The sequence below is a fragment of the Manis javanica genome, chromosome 5 (genome assembly GCF_040802235.1).
Source record: "Manis javanica isolate MJ-LG chromosome 5, MJ_LKY, whole genome shotgun sequence".
Lineage (NCBI taxonomy): Eukaryota > Metazoa > Chordata > Mammalia > Pholidota > Manidae > Manis > Manis javanica.
In genome coordinates, this window is record NC_133160.1 from 30,014,411 (window position 1) to 30,031,050 (window position 16,640).

General features: G+C 52.6%; 1 protein-coding gene across 6 annotated transcripts in view; it reads left to right on the forward strand.

Annotated features, from left to right (window-relative positions):
- The window catches only part of SMOX (spermine oxidase), a 104,008-nt gene that overhangs the window by 74,165 nt on the left and 13,203 nt on the right, over positions 1 to 16,640 (forward strand). The window contains exon 1 of one of the 6 annotated variants that reach the window (XM_073236883.1): positions 5,557 to 5,577. The exons of the other annotated variants lie outside the window; for them this stretch is intronic. The gene's annotated coding sequence lies outside the window, so the exon portion shown is untranslated. Of the gene's footprint in view, positions 1 to 5,556; positions 5,578 to 16,640 lie in introns of those variants that run through there. 6 annotated transcript variants of the gene reach the window in all.

Below are 16,640 nucleotides of genomic sequence, written 5' to 3' on the forward strand. Positions count from 1 at the left end.
AAAGTTTCAGGGGACAAATAAGGGTGGAAACTGGCAAATTCACTCCACCACCCTGTGGGAGTTTCAGAATGCATTGAAGAGAATTAAAGGCTCTGATAAGTACTGCAGAGAAGAAACTGGTGTTTCCTAAACTGATTTGACCACAGAAATCTTTTTTTCTTTTTTTTTTTGGAAGACTGTCAAATAATGTCCCACTGACCAGGAAAACACCCAGTGGTAAGGCCTGATATGGAAGGGTACTGCCCCATGAGAAACCATAAACATGGGTGATGGGTGGGTCCAGAAGTGCCAGGGAGGGAAGGAAGGAAAGATGGAAAGTTGGCCTTCTGGGGAAGGTGGATACTCGTGGCAGCCCTGGGTTCTTGTGACAACAGCTTTGCTTCACTGGGTGGATGAGGGAAGGACCTTGGAGGACCTTTCTGTTGCTCAGGACCCAGTGGTAGGCAAGGCCATCTTTGGGATTCTGGGAGGGCCTCCCTCCATTCCCTTCCTGGCCATCTCCTCTCTCTGCAAGTTCTCCCAGCCTTTCATTTCAGGGAGCAGGATTGTAGTCTCTCCATAAGAGGCTAAATCTCTGTGCCTCAGTTTCCTCATTTGTACCATGAGGATAATGTTACCTCCATTGTAGGGCTATTGTGACACTTAGATATCCGTGGGGCTGCCCTTAGTGTGGTTGACATGGCTGCAGGCAGTGTCTTCTGGAGGGACCCAGGCCAGGGGCACAGCAGAGAGCAGCATGCAGGCCTCCCACTTCCAGGGATGTGAGAAACAAGGCCAGCAAAGAGCATGATGAAGCTTGGAGGGTGGAGTCCTGAGTAGGCCAGAGGGGCAATCTTCCACAGAGGGGAAGAAAGAGTGGGGGTGAGAGTAGCCAGGACGGGCTTCCTAGAGGAGTGGACAGCAGAGTTGGGAGATTTGGGCAGAATGAAATCTTATAGGATATTCTGGGCCCTACAGGCCTAGTCTGGGTACAGAAGTCAGACTTGGTGGGTAGGTGTAGGAGACAGGGGGTCTGAGGGTAGGGAGGGTTGTCAGGGACCTGCCTTCATTCATTAGTCCATGGGGAACCGTGGAAGGTTTAGCAGAGCAGTGGTTTGGTCAGAGCAGTGCCTTAGTGAGAAGCATGGCAGGGGTGTGAGGCTGTGATGGTGATTGGAAGTGCAACACCCCCTACGCATTGGGCTTCCTCATGGTTCCTCATAGCTGTGCCCTTTCATGATGCAAAGCATGGGAAGGGGTTGGGTTATGTGACCCTTATCCTCAGATTCTCAGAGCTCTGAGTCATTTCCCCAAAAGGTTAGGAATCTCACCCAGTCACCTTCCTTGAAGGGGTGTTGCAAGCACTGGAGGAGGAGGGAAGTTCCAGGGCCCCTGCCCCCTTTCCCTTCCCCTTTCCCCTCCCCTGTGGCTGGTGGGCCTGGGGGACAGTGAGGCTCTGGAGCCTTGCGCCACCTCCTTTGAGGTGTGAGGACTCTGTTCAGCAGCTCAGGTGGGGTATATGGGGTGTGGCATCTCACACTGATCCCGGAGAAGTTGCTGTAATGGGGCAAGGTTAGGCATTCACAATGGCCCTCAGGGAGGCCCTGGCAGAGGACGGATGCCCAGTGAGCTTTCTTACCTGGCCCAGCTACACTCTTGTCCTCCTCTGTCCCCTCTTTCTTCCTCAAACAGGTAGGAGCCCAGAGCTTTTCCTGCTCTCTCCAAATCGGGGTGCGAGAGGACAGAAGATGAAGAAAAGTCTTTGGGCTCAGTCAGAGCAGGGGGGCCTGGCTGGAGGGGAGTGCAGAATCCCTGACCCATCAGCCCAGATTCCTTTATCCTCTAGCATCATCCTAGGGGAGAATGTCAAGGAAGGTGTGACTTAAGACCAGGAATAGAAGCATTTGGAAATGAAGTGTAATTTATTAGAAAACAGAACAAAGAACCTAGCCATCCTCTGCCAACTTTGTGCCACACTCTGGCATGCCCATAGTTTCTATCCTCTGTGCATGGCACCCCCCATCCCACCCCACCCCATGGCATAAGCTATTATCCTGTTTCATTGATGGAGACACTTGTAGCACCAGCAAATAGCATGACTGGGTCTCAAACCCAGTTTCTAGGATGTCTGGTCCGATGCCCTTTCTTCACCTTCCAGCCCCTTCAGAGCCTGTCCCCAAACCTCCAGCCATGCCTCCCTGTCCACAACCAGGCCTGGTCCCTAAGCCAGCCCAACCCTGTCCCCCAGATTCTAGACCCCAGGGAGGAGGGACTGATGTGTTGTCCTTGCGGACTGGCAAAAACTAGACCTGGAGTCAGCTAGATTTGAAGATGACTCAAGTAGGAGACACTCAGTACTACCAATGGGCAAAGATTCTTAAGGAAAAAATTTTAAATGAGGCCTTTACATGTTAAACATACAGATTCCTTTTCCTCTCTTTTATTTTGGAAAATTAATTTTAAAAATCATACACAATTAATGCAAAACTTTTGAGTTGATCTGAAAAGGTAACCCAAGAAAAGATAATGAACTTGACTCGTTCTTTGGTTTTAAAGAAGAGTAAAGCCTGAGCTTTAGTGTCTTACTAAATGAATTTTGGAGCACCTTACATTGGACGGCAGGTTGAGGAACCTCTCTGAACCTCAGTTTCCTCCTCTGTAGAATGGGAATATTGGTGTGACGATTAATTGACATATTCTACATGAAATGCTTAGCACTGTGCTCTGTACCTCAGATGTGCCCAGTGAAAAATAGTGATAATCATGATGATAGGATTATAAGAACAGACATTTCTTGATTTCAAAGCTGGTGAGTTATTAAGTCTGTCTTTGATCTCAACACAAGGACTTGAAGAATATGTTTATTGTCCAAGCTCAGCATCTTAACTCCGTAGGTGTTTTATGGATTAAATCACAGGCTTAGGACCCACGTATGCATTTTGAAATGAACACCATTGATTTTTCAGACCTATTTCCAGCTCCTGCTGGGGTAGGAAGGGCAGGGTGGGGGTGCGGGTGGGCAGGTCCTACTTTAAGATTGAACTTTATGGAGAGCCCTTTATTGGATGATCCTGTGTTGAGACTCATTAGGAGATCACAGTTGAACCACACTGAAGTTCCCAGGAAGGGAAAATCTTGGGCTAGTGAGGGAGTACGTGACTGTTTAGAGGGAAGTGTGAGTTAGTTGCTCTTAGAATTTTCTTTCATGCAGGCAAAAGCAATTAGGCCACTGTCCCATATAGACCCTATTTATGGAGGATGAAACCAAGGCCAAAGGGCTGTGGCCTGAAGTAGCACAGTGCCTGGCAAGCCTCAAGCCAGCCCTCATGGGGTAGGAAGACCTTCCTGTAGCCCACCCCACCAGTGTCCTGGTCAGGAGGCAGGTGGCCTCGTGGTGGCAGCCCCAGGTTTTGGCAGCACACCTGGGATGAGCTGCCAGGCTTGGGGACACCTCCTGCCAGTCCAGAGTGACTGGCACAATGTGTGCAGTGTCAGTCTGCAGGGAGGGGTAAGACAGGAAAAGTGCCAAGCCAAGGGCAGTCCTCAGGCCTGCTGCTCTGGGAGGCCGAGTGGGGGCCTGAGAGTGGGGCTGGGCTTGGACAGAAAGGCAGGAGTGCAGTGTTGACAAGACCCGCTCTGCATTCCACTCTATCTGGGGGGCCTCCATCACAGCTGGTAACCTTTCTGAGCCTGTTTCCTCATCTGTAGAGTGGGAAGCAGGGTGTTCGTATTAAATGATGCTGTGAATAGGAAGTGCCCAGCACTGGGCCTGGCACACAAAGGGCTCAATAAATAGGTGTTTGTTATGGGGCTTATCTGTGGCCGGTTTTTTTGAGGCTGTTTTCCTTCTTTCATTTTGTGATCATGCATGTCACCTTCACTCTGGGACAAACTCTGGGATAAACTTCACTAGAAGTCTTTGCCGATGGAGAGTTCCCAGTGGAGCAGGCACAGAGCCCAGCAATGCTGCCCTGACCCAGCAAGCCCTGGACAGCTCAGCTCTGCCTTCAGGGCTGCAGTGTTTCTGTGCGCAGGGAGCACAGGTCCCGGGCTGGCCAGCCTGGGGACCCTGTGGCTCAGGAGAGAGGGTAGGCCTGCGTTAGACCTCCCTCCTCCGGGGGGCGGGAGCCCAAGCACAAACCGGCTTTGTGCAGTCACAAGGGGCCTGCAAGGGGGAACGGCGCCCAGGCTGAGCTCGGCTCACAAGCCTCACTTCTTGTCAGTGGTTTTGAAAGAGTCAGTGGAAAGTGCTGACTGGGCTGTCCTCCTTCACCCCAGATCTGTGAGGCTGCGGCTCCTGGCAGGGAGAGGGGGAAGCCTGTGGGGCAGCCACCTCATTTGCCAGCTCACGCCTCCCAGGCTTCAGGGGCCCCCTCTGCAGAGTGGGGGGATCTCCGTGCCGGGACACTAGCACTGGCCTGAGGCTGGTCAGGGCTGTGCCTGCAGGTGATGCCTGATGAAGTGGGGCTGGCAGAGGGCCCTGGGCTGTGCGTCTGGGGTTGTGCTTCGCCTTGCAGTGGGAGGTGGCCTGGAGAAGGTTCCCAGGCCTGAGACGGCCCCACTGAGGGGAGCTCTGGGTTTTGGAATCGGACCCCTTGGGCCCTCCTGCTGCCTCGGGCCCCTTACCATGTTTTAGGGTCTTGGTTTCTCATCTTTCTCATCCCAGAAGCTTGTTGTGAAGGGCAGAGGGCACTGGTTGACACGGACCTCATCAGTGTTTGTCCTGGTGGTGTCATGACTGGTCACCAAATCATCCTGGCCCCGCCCTTCCCCTTCCCCTCCATTCTGTCAGGCAGCAAGCCCCCAGGAGGTCAGCACAACACCTTTACCCTCTGATCGTCCTTGCTTGTCACTTTCTCTGCTCCAGTGTCACCTCATCAGAGAGGCTTCCCTGACCTCCCCACACAGAGCATCTGCCTTTCCCTTCACCCCTTCTCAGTGGTCCCTGTCACTCTAACCTGTGCCATCCTCCAGGGGGAGGCTTCTGGCTGTTTCTGTATCTCGAGTGCCTGCCGCAGAGTAGCATTCACTAAATGTTTTTATTGTTGTTTTTATTGTGGTAAAATATACATAACATGACATTTACCCCCATATAATTACATCATGAAGTGTACGGCTCGGTGGCGTTAAGGACATTCGCACTGTGCTGCCATCACCACCATCCATCTCCAGAGCTCTTTTCATCCTGTAAAACTGAAACTCTGTACCCTTAATCAGTAACTCCCCATATTTACCCCCTCCCCCAGCCTTGGGCAGCCACCCTTCTACTTTCCGTCTCTGTAGACTTGACCACTCTGGGTACCTCATATAAGTGGAATTATGCAGTATTTGTCTGTATGTTTCTGGCTTATCTCACTTGGCATGATGTCCTCAAAATTCATCCATGTTGTACCATATCAGAATTTCCTTCCTTTTTAGGGCTGAATAATATTCCATTTATGTGTCTACCACTGTTTGTTCACCCATCACTGGACACTTGAATGGCTTCCCTCTTTGGGCTATTGTGAAGAATGCTTCTATGAACATGGCTATGCAACTATCTCTTTGAAACCCTGCTTCCAGTACTTTCACCCAGAAGTGGAATTGCTGGATCCTATGGTAATCTTATGTTTGATCGTTTGAGGAACCGCCATACTGTTTTCCACCACAGTTACACCATTTTACATTCTGCCGTCAGTGCACAAGGGTTCCACTTTCTCCATATTCTCACTGCACTTGTTGTTTATCTATTTTTGGTAGCACCCTAGTGGCTGTGAGGACTAAACATTTTTGAATGGGTGAAAAATCTGCTCGCTGTTTCCTCCTGTTCTCATTCCCACCCCTCCCCCCTAAGGGGGAGGCCTCACTTTCTCTCCCCCCTTGTCTGGGAACATCTCCAGCCTTTTCATCACCTGTCAAACCCTAGACTGGGAATGTGGTCCCCAGGCTTTAAGGTGTAGCTCAGACATCTCCCCACCCCAGGATGCCCTGTGCCCACCTGGACTTCTCATTGCTCTTCACCCTGCATGGTGTGCTGGGTTGGCAGTGCCTGTCCTGTTTGCAGAGTGGCTATGTGACCATCCCACCCTCCCCTTCCCCCTTTCTTGGGAGGGTTGGGTTGCTGCCTGCAGGGTCTTATGCCCTCTGGGGATCCAGGGCTATCCACCCTGCCTCTTCTCCTTGGTGCCCCCAAGGGGGCAAGCTTACACCTGGGGCTGCCTTGCCTACGGAAGCCCAGGGGTGCCCTTCAGGCCCACACAGTAGTTTGGGTGAAGGCTGTTGCAGCTGTGCAGGAAGGTCCCATGAGGGTGGCCTTGTGGGGCCAGGGGTTCAGAGAGTGAGTTCCAGAGGGAGGGAAAGGCGGTGTTGACAGTTGATCCTCTAAGTGCCTCTGAGCCTTTGTGCATGTGGTTCCCCTTGCCTGGAGTTCACTTTTCAAGTCTCTCTTGGAAATCTTCTCTGACACCTCTTCTTGTACCCATTAGGTGTCCCTCCCACTTTCTCCTGCATTCACCAACACAACCCTATGCCACCACGTCCCTATGAGTTAACTGGTAGTGGTCCTGTCTGTTTAATCCATTGTTGTGTTCTCCCCAGGGGCTAATGCAGGGCCAGGCAGGGCTGTGTCTCGAGGGAGACAAAACATACAAATGTCTCTGAAGACATCTGAGTGGGAGCCTAGGACCCATGAAAGAGCAGATCATGTCCGATGGCAAGTCCCATTTTACAGATGAGGAAACAGTCTTCCCTAAAATCACGCAGAGCCAGATTCTATCCTGCACCCTGGGTCTTCTCTAGGGAGCATCCCTGTAGGCAGAGGTTGGGCCTGCCTGGCTTGAGGCACATTACAGGTGTGGAATGCAGAGAGCTTTGGGAGCTGGGCAGCAGCAGGGGAGAGAGACAGAGGTTGCTCCTCAGCCTAAGTCTGGGAAGGGAGTGGACCTTGGGCACTGGCCTTGCTGCTCTTTCTGTCTTCTCCTCTCCTGCAGAGGGAAACCCTGGATGTTCTGGACTGGCCTGCAGTTTGCATTTGGAGCCTGCTCTGGATCAGTGATTCTCAGCCTTGGCTATATGTTAGCGTCATGTAGGGCCCTTAAAAAATATCTACACTCGGGTCCCACTCCAAAGAGTCTGATTCAAGTGATGCAATGTGGGGACTGGGTATGGGTCTTTTGTAAAAATCTCCAGGTGAGCCTAATGCACTGGCTGGGAAGCAGTTTATGTCTCCTGGGCTTTGGAAGCTGTAGGGTCTAGGCCAAACTCTCTGCCTACTCCACCCCAGTCCTGAGTTTAAGAAAAAAAGGATCTGGGACCCTGAGTAGAATGGGGAATTTACCTGGGAATCTCTACCCTGAGGGCCTGTGGGGGGAGAGAGCTGCTGATTGTATTAGTTACCTATGTTTATGCAACAAATTACCCTAAAACTTAATAGCTTAAGACAGCAATAAGCACTTATACTCACAGTTTCTGTGGGCCAGGAATTTGGGATCAGTGTAGCTGGGTGTTTCTAGCTCGAGGTCTCTCAGGAGATTGCAGTCAAATGTTGGCTGGGGTTGCACTCATCTGAAGGCTTGACCGGGGCTGAGGTCTACATCCTGGGTGGTTCACTCACATGCTTGGCAAAACGGTTTGGCTGTTGGTAGGACTCAGTTCCTTGCCTATAGGCCTCTCATAGGATTGCCTGAGGGTCTTGACAATGTGGTGACTGGCTTCCTCTAGAGTAAGCAATCCAAGAGAGCAAGGTAGAAGCCACCTGTGTTTTATGACCTAGTTTCAGAAGTCACACACCCTCATTCCTACCATGCCCCATTGGTCACACAGGTCAGCTTGGGAGGGAGTATGGTAGGGTACAAGTACTAGGAAGTAAGGATCACTGAGGGCCATCTGGGAGGCTGGTGACCACACAGATTGTCCTGTCACTGTACTTGCAGCCTCACAGATCTTGCCTGGGAGGTCCAAGCACCCCCTGTAAGTGGGGCAGTTCTTCACACCTAATCCTCTGTCCTCCCTTGTCGTCAGGCCACAACAGTGTCATTGTCGGGTGGGGTGGTTCTGTGCAGGGCCTTGAGGTCTTGCTCGGGAGTCATGATGCAGGAGGGCCTGTGACCTCTCTACTGGCTCAACTTCCCCATCCCCGCCCATGTCTGGTCTCCTGGTCCAGCCCTCCCTTGCTGAGCCCCACTAGTGTGCAGACTTGGGGTTATTGGAAAACAAATATAAGAGCCACTGCTGTTAGGTACTTGGCTCTGGCTAAGCATGCTGCACTGTCACATTCAGCCTTGCATGGCTGGTAGTGTTTATCCTCATCCTGCTGATGAGGAAACTGAGGCTAAGATCACTCATCTAAAAAGTGGTAGAAATTCAAACCACTGTATTCAAAAACAAGTGATCTGACCCCAGGGAGTGCCTATATGAAAACTATGGTGCTTGAAGGTGCTTCAAAGGAGGAGACTTTGGTTATCAAGCTGCGTCATCAAGCGAACCACAAAGAAGTGTGGCTTTGTGAAGGTGTGTATATGTGGGTGAGTGAGAGAGGGATGTCTCTTTCTAGGGCCACAGCAATTTAGTCAGAACAGGGCTGGTACACTGGTTGTGAGGCTGGTATTCTCTCCAGGTTCAGCCTTTTTAGGAGAACTTCCTCCCAGGGTAGTCACGGCGTGCCCCATTTCCTGCCAGCCCTATCCTGCCCGCGGTCTGGTCTGCTGTCACCAAGGGCAGTGTCACACTAAGGGCAGTGTCACACTAACATAGTGATCAGGACAGCAGTAAGCTCTGTGATCTCTCACACATCTGTAGTTGATGACTTTCCGGAGGGGAATTCAGAGTAGGGATGTCAGGTCCTGCTCTGAGGAGGGAATCCAGGCCATGGAGTTTTATCCTAAAGGCTGTGCCAAAGGGAGCCACAGTGAAGTCAGTGTCTTTAGGACTTTGCTGGGAGACCCAAGAGGCTGGCTAGTAGGGTGGGGGTTGGGGCTGGTCTCACTCAGGGTAGGGGTGATTACTTCCATTTTATGGTTAGGGAAACTGAGGTTCAAGTGCTGTGAACTCTCCCAAGGCCACACTGGTTAGGGCTGCTGTCTGGGCAGTTTCATCTTCTCCAGGAACAGCCAGAAGTGACATGGTCATTGGGTCAGATCCCAACCTCTCCCTGGACCAAGGGACCATGGAGTTTGCCTGCATCTGTAAGATCTGGGATCTGAGGGGAAGAACATGGGCCCTGCTTGCAGAGAGGATTTCTACATGCAGACACACTCACAGATGGGGACCAGGGCCTGAGGGGTGCGATGCTGGTGTTGGAGGTAGAGGCTGAGCTGGTGAGGTTGGCCCAGATTTTTCGATGTTCATAGGGGAAGGTTGTTTAGAAGCAATCATGACTGGCATCTGATCTGTTGTCAGAGTATGGTCCATTCACTGATTTTTGCTAAAGATGGGATCTCTAGGGTCAAGTTTGGGGTACAGCTGTTTGGGTCTGCGTATGGGGGCAGGAATACCCCAGCTCTGCCCTAGCTTCTTTCTACCTCTGTTTCTCTTTGCAGCCGCACTGTCATTGAGGTTGCCAGCTGAGCTCTTTGCCCATCAGAAAAACCCTATCCTTTCTTTGGCTTCTTTCCATATTTTCTTCCCCTTGTCCACACCCAGCTAGTTTTCTGGCCTGGATTGGTAGTCTCCAGGGACTGTGACTGCAGATAGCTATAAGCTGGGGTCCTGGAGCATTCACCTGGTCTGCCTGGCCTTGCAGAGCATCAGGGGAAATAATGGTCAGGCCAGAGTGCTCACCTGTCCAGGGGTGCATCCCCTGCTGCCCACCAGTGCCTGTGTGGGCCATGCCTTTGGCTCTGTCCCCCGTACAGTGAGTTAGGGCTGCCTCTGCTCATGCACAGCAAGCTCTCCTCTGAAAAGGCTTACAAAGCTTTTTAAAGTTGTACTTTTAGGGACTTTACACGTCTGGTTGCAGGGAAGAGCTGTGGGTAACAAAGACATTGTGCTGGGAGAGAAGTCTAAGTGCCAGGAAGGACAATGAAGCCCCTTGCCCACCTTGGCTGGTGAGGGCCAGAGAACATAGGTGGTGGGAGGGTTTGCAGAAAGAGGCACCCATACCCGGTCCCTTTTATGAGCCTGGGCTTGGCTAATGGCCATTGTCTCTCATCCCTGCTTCCCCAGAACTGTGTAGTATGATCAGGCTAAGTCACATTTGGGGGTCAGTCAAACACAGGCCATAGGACAGTATGATGTCAGGGTCAAGGTCAAAGTCCAGTCTGATATTAGGGTGGAAGCCAAGGCTGAGGCCTGGATCCGAGCTCAGACAGCCTAGGGTTTTTCTACCAGCTAGACAGAGCTCTGGGCTTATGAGAGACAGCTGCTGCCTCTGCTCTGGTCTCTTTGGGGACCTTCTTTCCTCCCTCTCTGAGGTGACCCTGGCAGGTGGCCACACCTCTTATCTGTGCTATCTCATTTAATCCTCCCAGCAACCCCTCCAGGTAGCTGCACCCATCCCCATTTTACAGATGGGAAAACTTGAAGACTAAAGGAGGCAGGTCGGCATGAGGTGGGGCTTGGACCAGTGTGTCTGGGAGGTGGGGTACAGATGCTGTGTCTTTGTGGTGTGTTTAGAGGTACTGGCCAGATAAGGCCCAGAGAAGGGAAGACACTGACCTTGAGTCACCTGGCAAGGGGGGGACTGAACTGGGGCCTGAACCCAAGTCTTTGGGCTCCCAAGTCAGTGTTCTCCCTCCTCCTCTGTGTTCCTGGGCTCACAGGCTGCCCCTGTGTTTACATCCTCTCACCCCCATGCCCACTCCCTGTGGTTGGCCAGGCCTGGCTCAGCAATCCTGTCTCTTGCACTTCCTGGCTGGCTGACTTGGGTGAGGAGGGCTGTGGAGGGTTTGGGTGGGAGGAGTTCAGGCCCAGCTCCTCCCTGGGGTTGATGTGGGGAGGGGCCTTTTGGGCAGACACAGAGCCCCTTTGTCTGGGTCACTGTGCAAAGCAGCTGGTCTGGGATTTCTGGGCATTTTTTACATTGAAGAATAATTGCATTGTCTGGGGGGCCTGTGAGAATCTAAATCCCTCCCCAGATCTGCCAAGCAGTCTAAAGAGATTCCCCTGGACCAGCCCCCCCAGCTTCCCTCCCCTCTATCTCCTCCTGTTAGAAGACTGAAGCAGAGAGGGGTCCCTCCAGGGAAACTGAGGTAGGGCTGCTGCCTTGGGCTCTAGGAGTGTCTGTTGGGAGGAGAGGCCTGTGAGTCCCCAAAGTTGGGTGGGGATAGTGCAGGTGGCCCTCAGAGCCCTGGGCAGGGATCGGGGAGCAGGCCTGATTGGACAGGTTGGACCCATTTTGGAGTGCTTCAGCTGGTGGTGTCTGGACCCAAAAGGGTGAGGTGAGGTGGGCTACTTCCTTGGCCATATTCTTCTCTGGGAAGTAGGTCATTCATTCTGGGATGACCTGGAGAAAAGGACAGGGAGGCAGACTGTTTGGGAGAAGTGTGTTCAGAGGGGAGCCAAGGGAGGGTAGACTTTTTATATCTTTTGAAAGATGACCTTGGAATTGTGGGAGGCACGTGGGAAGCTGTGCTCTCTGTGGTGCTGGTGCTGTTGTAGTGGCCTGGTGGGGAGTGACCTGCTGATTTCTGGGTGAGCTGGAGTGCATGCCAGTGCTGAGGAAGGAAGGGGGCATCTTGGGCTGGGCTACTGACCTTCCTTGTGGTTCACTCCAGGGCTTGGGGAGGCAAGGGGTCGCCAGTCAAGCTGGGACCATGGCCCTGCTCCGGGATTGTGGGGCTACAGCCTCACTCCTAAATTGCAGACAGTGGGATCTCCTGGAGTGAGAGGTCCATGCTTTGGGAAGAGATGAGGGATGGAGTGGGGGTGACGGCAGAGCAGAACCAGGGCATAAAACTTGCATTTCCAGGGAACCTGTTACCTCAGAGAGCAGTGGAGTAGGCCTTGCTGGTGGGTCAGCAACATAGCCATGCAGGCACCCAGCTGCCCAACCAGTACCCTGTGCAAGGCGTATCTAGTAAGAGAACCTGGAGCCAGCTTCTGCCACGTGTGTGAGGGGTGAACCCTCAGGGCTTCAGGTGGGCATGTTTGGAGATGCCCAAGACTTTGGCAAAGGTGGGTTATGAGTGTATGTTTGGGGGTGGGTGTGAATGAGAAGAGAAGCCAGGAAGACCAGCCAGGTCCACAAGGTAAAGCACTGATGCGCTGAGAGCTTCCCCTTGCCAAGTGTGTCCTTGTAGGTGCTCAGTGAATTGCTGGATTTTATTCCTGGTGAGCGAGAGGCCTGGCCATACTTGTCTTTGAGGGGCATGATTTGGGGTAGGCCTAGCAGATTCTCTGGGGGCGAGGTTCAGATGGAGAAGTGGGTAGAGGCACCAGAGATTCCTGCCATGGGGTTGACATTCTTGGCCTGACAGATAAGGGCAGGTCTTCCGCTAAGGATGCCTTCAGCTTGAGCCTTAGGCCTGGCTAGGAAAACACAGGGAGGTGCATGGCACCCCCAGCTCAGTTTTGGGCATTTCCAGGAGGGGTTCAGCAGGGCTAGATGTTGGAGGCCAGAACGAAAACATGTCTCTAGTATTTGGTGATTAGGAGGCACTTCTTGGAGGGTAAATTTGAGGGTGACAAAATGAAACTGGTGAGGATGTTGAGAGAAGGTGGGTGAGGCAGTGGCAGGGACACCTGTGGCTGCTGGTACTCATTCCCATTGCCTGGCCTCATAGTCTTCATCTGTCTGCCTCTGGTGACTCTGCCCAGGGCATGGTCTGTCTTCCCTTTTTTCGTCTCTCCTCCCACTGCTGCTGCTTTCTTTCCAGTCTGGCTTCTTGGGCAGGCTCAGTTAGGCAATGCTGGCTCTGGGCAGCAGCTGGGGGTGGTAGCCTGCAGGCCAGGGCAGAGGGTAGGATTGGCAGGGGAGCATCTTGAATGTTGGGGGGACAGTCATGCCATGGCTGGCCTGAATTTTTGAAGCTACCAGGCTTGACCTGCTTGGGACATGGGTCCCACCATTCTGTCATGGAAGGAGGAGCCAGAAGGCAAGGGTGTGCTGCCCTGCCCCTCCCTCCCCGCCCCTTCCTCCAGCTCCTCCCTGCCTGGCTGAGCCAGCACTTTTCTTCTCTCCTTTATCTGCTCAAAAAGTACAGGGTGTTCTGTTTCTCCTGCGCATACAGATCAAGGAGCGGATGTTATTTATTTCTTCCTAAAGCTGGAGTCAAGAGGACAGGCAGGCACTGAGGAGTGTGAAGTGATCCTTCTTCTTCAATAAGGCATTTTCTCATAAAATTAAAAAAAAATAAACACTCAAATCTGAAAGGAAAAAGATGTCACAAATCAACAGAAAACAAGTTGCTGCTCACCTCCTCCTCTCCATCCTGGCTAGAGATAACAGTGCCTGAAGGTCTAGTTCAGCCTTTATCTGAGGGCCAGGTGCATCGTAGCTGGTCCTGCACCTGTTTGTCCCTCCCTTTCAGTTTGGACCCCAGTGTGTTGGCCCCATGGCCATGGGGTGGACTCCTCATCTCTCCGCCCTCTGGGGGTTGTGTGGGGCCCTTTTCTGGCTTCTTGGAGGGCCGCCTGAGACAAGGCCTGTGGAGGGCCTGTTTTAAGGTCAGGGGCACAGGTGACTTACCTGGCCCCTGCCTACCTACTGCTACCCCACGTGTAATGTCTGAGCTCAAGATCTTTGATACACCAGGAACTCCAGGCTGTCTCAGTCAGTGGTCACCTTAAAGGCAAACTGCCTACCTGCATTTCTCACCATTCATTCCTGACCCCACACCCAAAGGCAGTCTGCTCATAATTTAGCCACAGAACTCTACAAATGATTTTCACACTTGAGTTTCTTGAAAATGCTGACAATCTTGTGACCTCCATAGAAAGCCTTATTTGACTTCCAGGAGGACAACTCAGTGGGAACAAGCTGGCCTCTTGGGAGAGAAGGAAAGAGAGGCTGGGAAGGCGGGAAGTTCAGGGAGCCGTCTGGGAAGGCGCAGCAGGTCCAAGCATTCAGTTTCCCAAGCCAGCAGCTTAGCTAGATCCCGGGCTGTCAGAGGTGGTGCCCCACGGAGCTGGAGAGAGGGGTTCTGTGATGAGACTTCAAAGGTGGGCAGGACTCCTAATTTCATCCCAGTCACACCCTGGGTCCCCCAAGGGCTTTACAAGAAGGGGTTCTCCAGTAAGATTTGAGAACCACTCCAGGGATCCCACCCTTTATTGTATAAAAGAGGTTGTGCCGGAGGGTGGCCTCAGGCCGGGGTAGGGATGGGGGCCCAGCGACCAGCATGCAGGCGGGGCCTCTAAATCCTGGGACTGGGGCATGGGGGCGGGGCGGGCGGCAGCGCCACGTGGCTTCACAGGGTGCCGGGCAGTGGCCACATCGCAGCCGCTGGAGCACCCCATGTGTTTACGAACCTGACGCAAGTCCGCGTCGCTGGGCTGAGCCTTCCTCCTCACGGACCGCCCTGGCGGCAGGTGCGGGCAGCCACACGCTCACCTCTAAATTTAGTCCCACCAGAAGGAGCCCTGGGGGAGGGCAGAAAAAGGAGGAAAGGAGTCAGGCAGCCCTGACCCCTGCGCGCCCAGGAGGCCGGACAGAGCACCACTGGGGGCAGCGGGCGCAGGAGCGCAGAAGGAGGGAGGAGCATTGGGAAAGGTGGGACACAGGCTCTCCTGCAAGCGGGCGGGAGCCCCTGCCTGAAGAGAGACGGCCTCAGGGCTCTGGGCCCCAGGCGCCACCTTCCGGCTCTCTAGGGAGACGGTCCTGCGCGGAGTCGGCGGCCTGGGTCTCGGGGGTTTGCTGGGAGTTTGGGGACAGGAGTCGGGGGACATTCCCATCCATGCCCAGGTGTGGCGTCAGCAGGTGGAATCAGTGGGGGGAACGTGCAAGGAGCAGCTTTTTAGCCTAAGCATATTTAGGGAAAAAATTCCTTTGCTAAACCTATGATAAAAAGATGTTAGAGGGAGAAGTACCAAATGATTTCACTCATCTGGGGAGCATAAGAACAAAGCAAAAACTGAAGGAACAAAACAGCAGCAGACTCCCAGAACCCAAGAATGGGCTAACAGTTGCCAAAGGGAAAGGGCCTTGGGTAGGGGATGGGAGGGAGGGAGAAGGAGAATAAGGGGCATTACTATTAGCACACGTAACGTAGCGGGGTTGGGCACGGGGAAGGCAGTATAGCACCGAGAAGACAAGTAGTGACTCTATAGCATCTTAATATGTTGATGGACAGTGACTGTAATGGGGTATGTGGTGGGGACTGGATAATGGGAAACTAGTAACCACAATGTTGCTCATGTGATTGTATGTTAATGATACCGAAAAAAAAAAAGATGTTAGAGGACGCTGTTCACTGGTGGACTGAAGATGAGTGGTCAGACCTGAAGATGGGAAAAGAAGGAAGTCAGTGTCAGCTTTTTTTTTTTTTTAAATGGGCCAGAAATGAATATCTCAATGCTTACTGAGTTATACACACATACATGTAGCGAATGGCACAAATCCTGAATGTGTAGCTCAGCAGATCTATCTTTATATGCATACTGTGTAACCACCATTCAGATCAAGGTGTATATTCCTCCCCCCCCCCGCCCCAGAAAGTTCCCTCCTGACCCTTTTCAGTCATCACCCCTCCCAGTCTCTCCTCTGTCATCACAGATTCATTTTACCTCTTCATGAACATCATGTAAATGGAGTCACATGGTGTATGTGCTCTTCTGGCTCTGGCTTCTTTTGCTCAATCTGATGTTGCTAGGAGTGTCAGTAGTTTGATTCTGCTTATTGCTGAGGAATATTCCCATGTTTGAATATGCTACACATAGCACAATATATTAATCCATTCTCCTGTCCATGGACTTTCAGGTTGTTTCTGTTTTTTTATGGCTGTTGTGAATAAAGCTGCTGTGAACATTGTTTAGCATGTTTATTTGTTGGAATATGCCCTGTTTCTCTCTTGGGTGCATTCTTGGGAGTGGGATTGCTGGGTTATGCTGAGGTTTATTAGGGAGGGGGGGATGTTTTTTTTATATAGTCATCTCCAAAGCCTGGCAGCTGCCTTCCACCCACATTGCTGCCCTGGTGTCAGGTCCTGGATGCTAGTAGTCTGCAGCTTCTGCCCCTGAAACATCAGCAAAGGCCACTGGAATCTAAGTTGCTTGGGTTGGAGAAAGAGCCAGGACAGGGTCAAAGCTGAGTGTCTCCTCAGGATGGCCCACAGATACCTTTAAACCCTCATGGTTTCTCTTGGAATAGAAGGTAGCCTCTTTCAGCCCTGGGGCCAGATTCAGGGACCCCCTTGGCCGCGCAGCTATCAGCTCCCTAGTCTGGCGTCTCTGAGCAAGCTGGCTTAGTGTAACTGTCAATTTGATGTCTGACCTCTGGTGCCACGGGTCCTCATGATCCACCGTTTCCTGGGCTCCTCGTTGCTTTGCGGTGACTGAGGGGCTGGGTGGCTGGGGAAAACAACCAGAGACCTACCCGGAATAGCAGGGGCTGGTCCAACACCAGCCTCGTGGCACTCTCTTGGGGGGAGGGCGGGACTCTGTCCTGCCCACCAAATTGCCATCTCATTGAGGCTGTGAAAGACTCACAGAAAGCCAGAGACGACAAGGGGCAAAGGAGAGAGTGCCAGGGAAGAGCCAGGCAAGTGAGGGAAAGCAGAGGGTCCAGCACTGTGTGTGCCAGTGTCTTG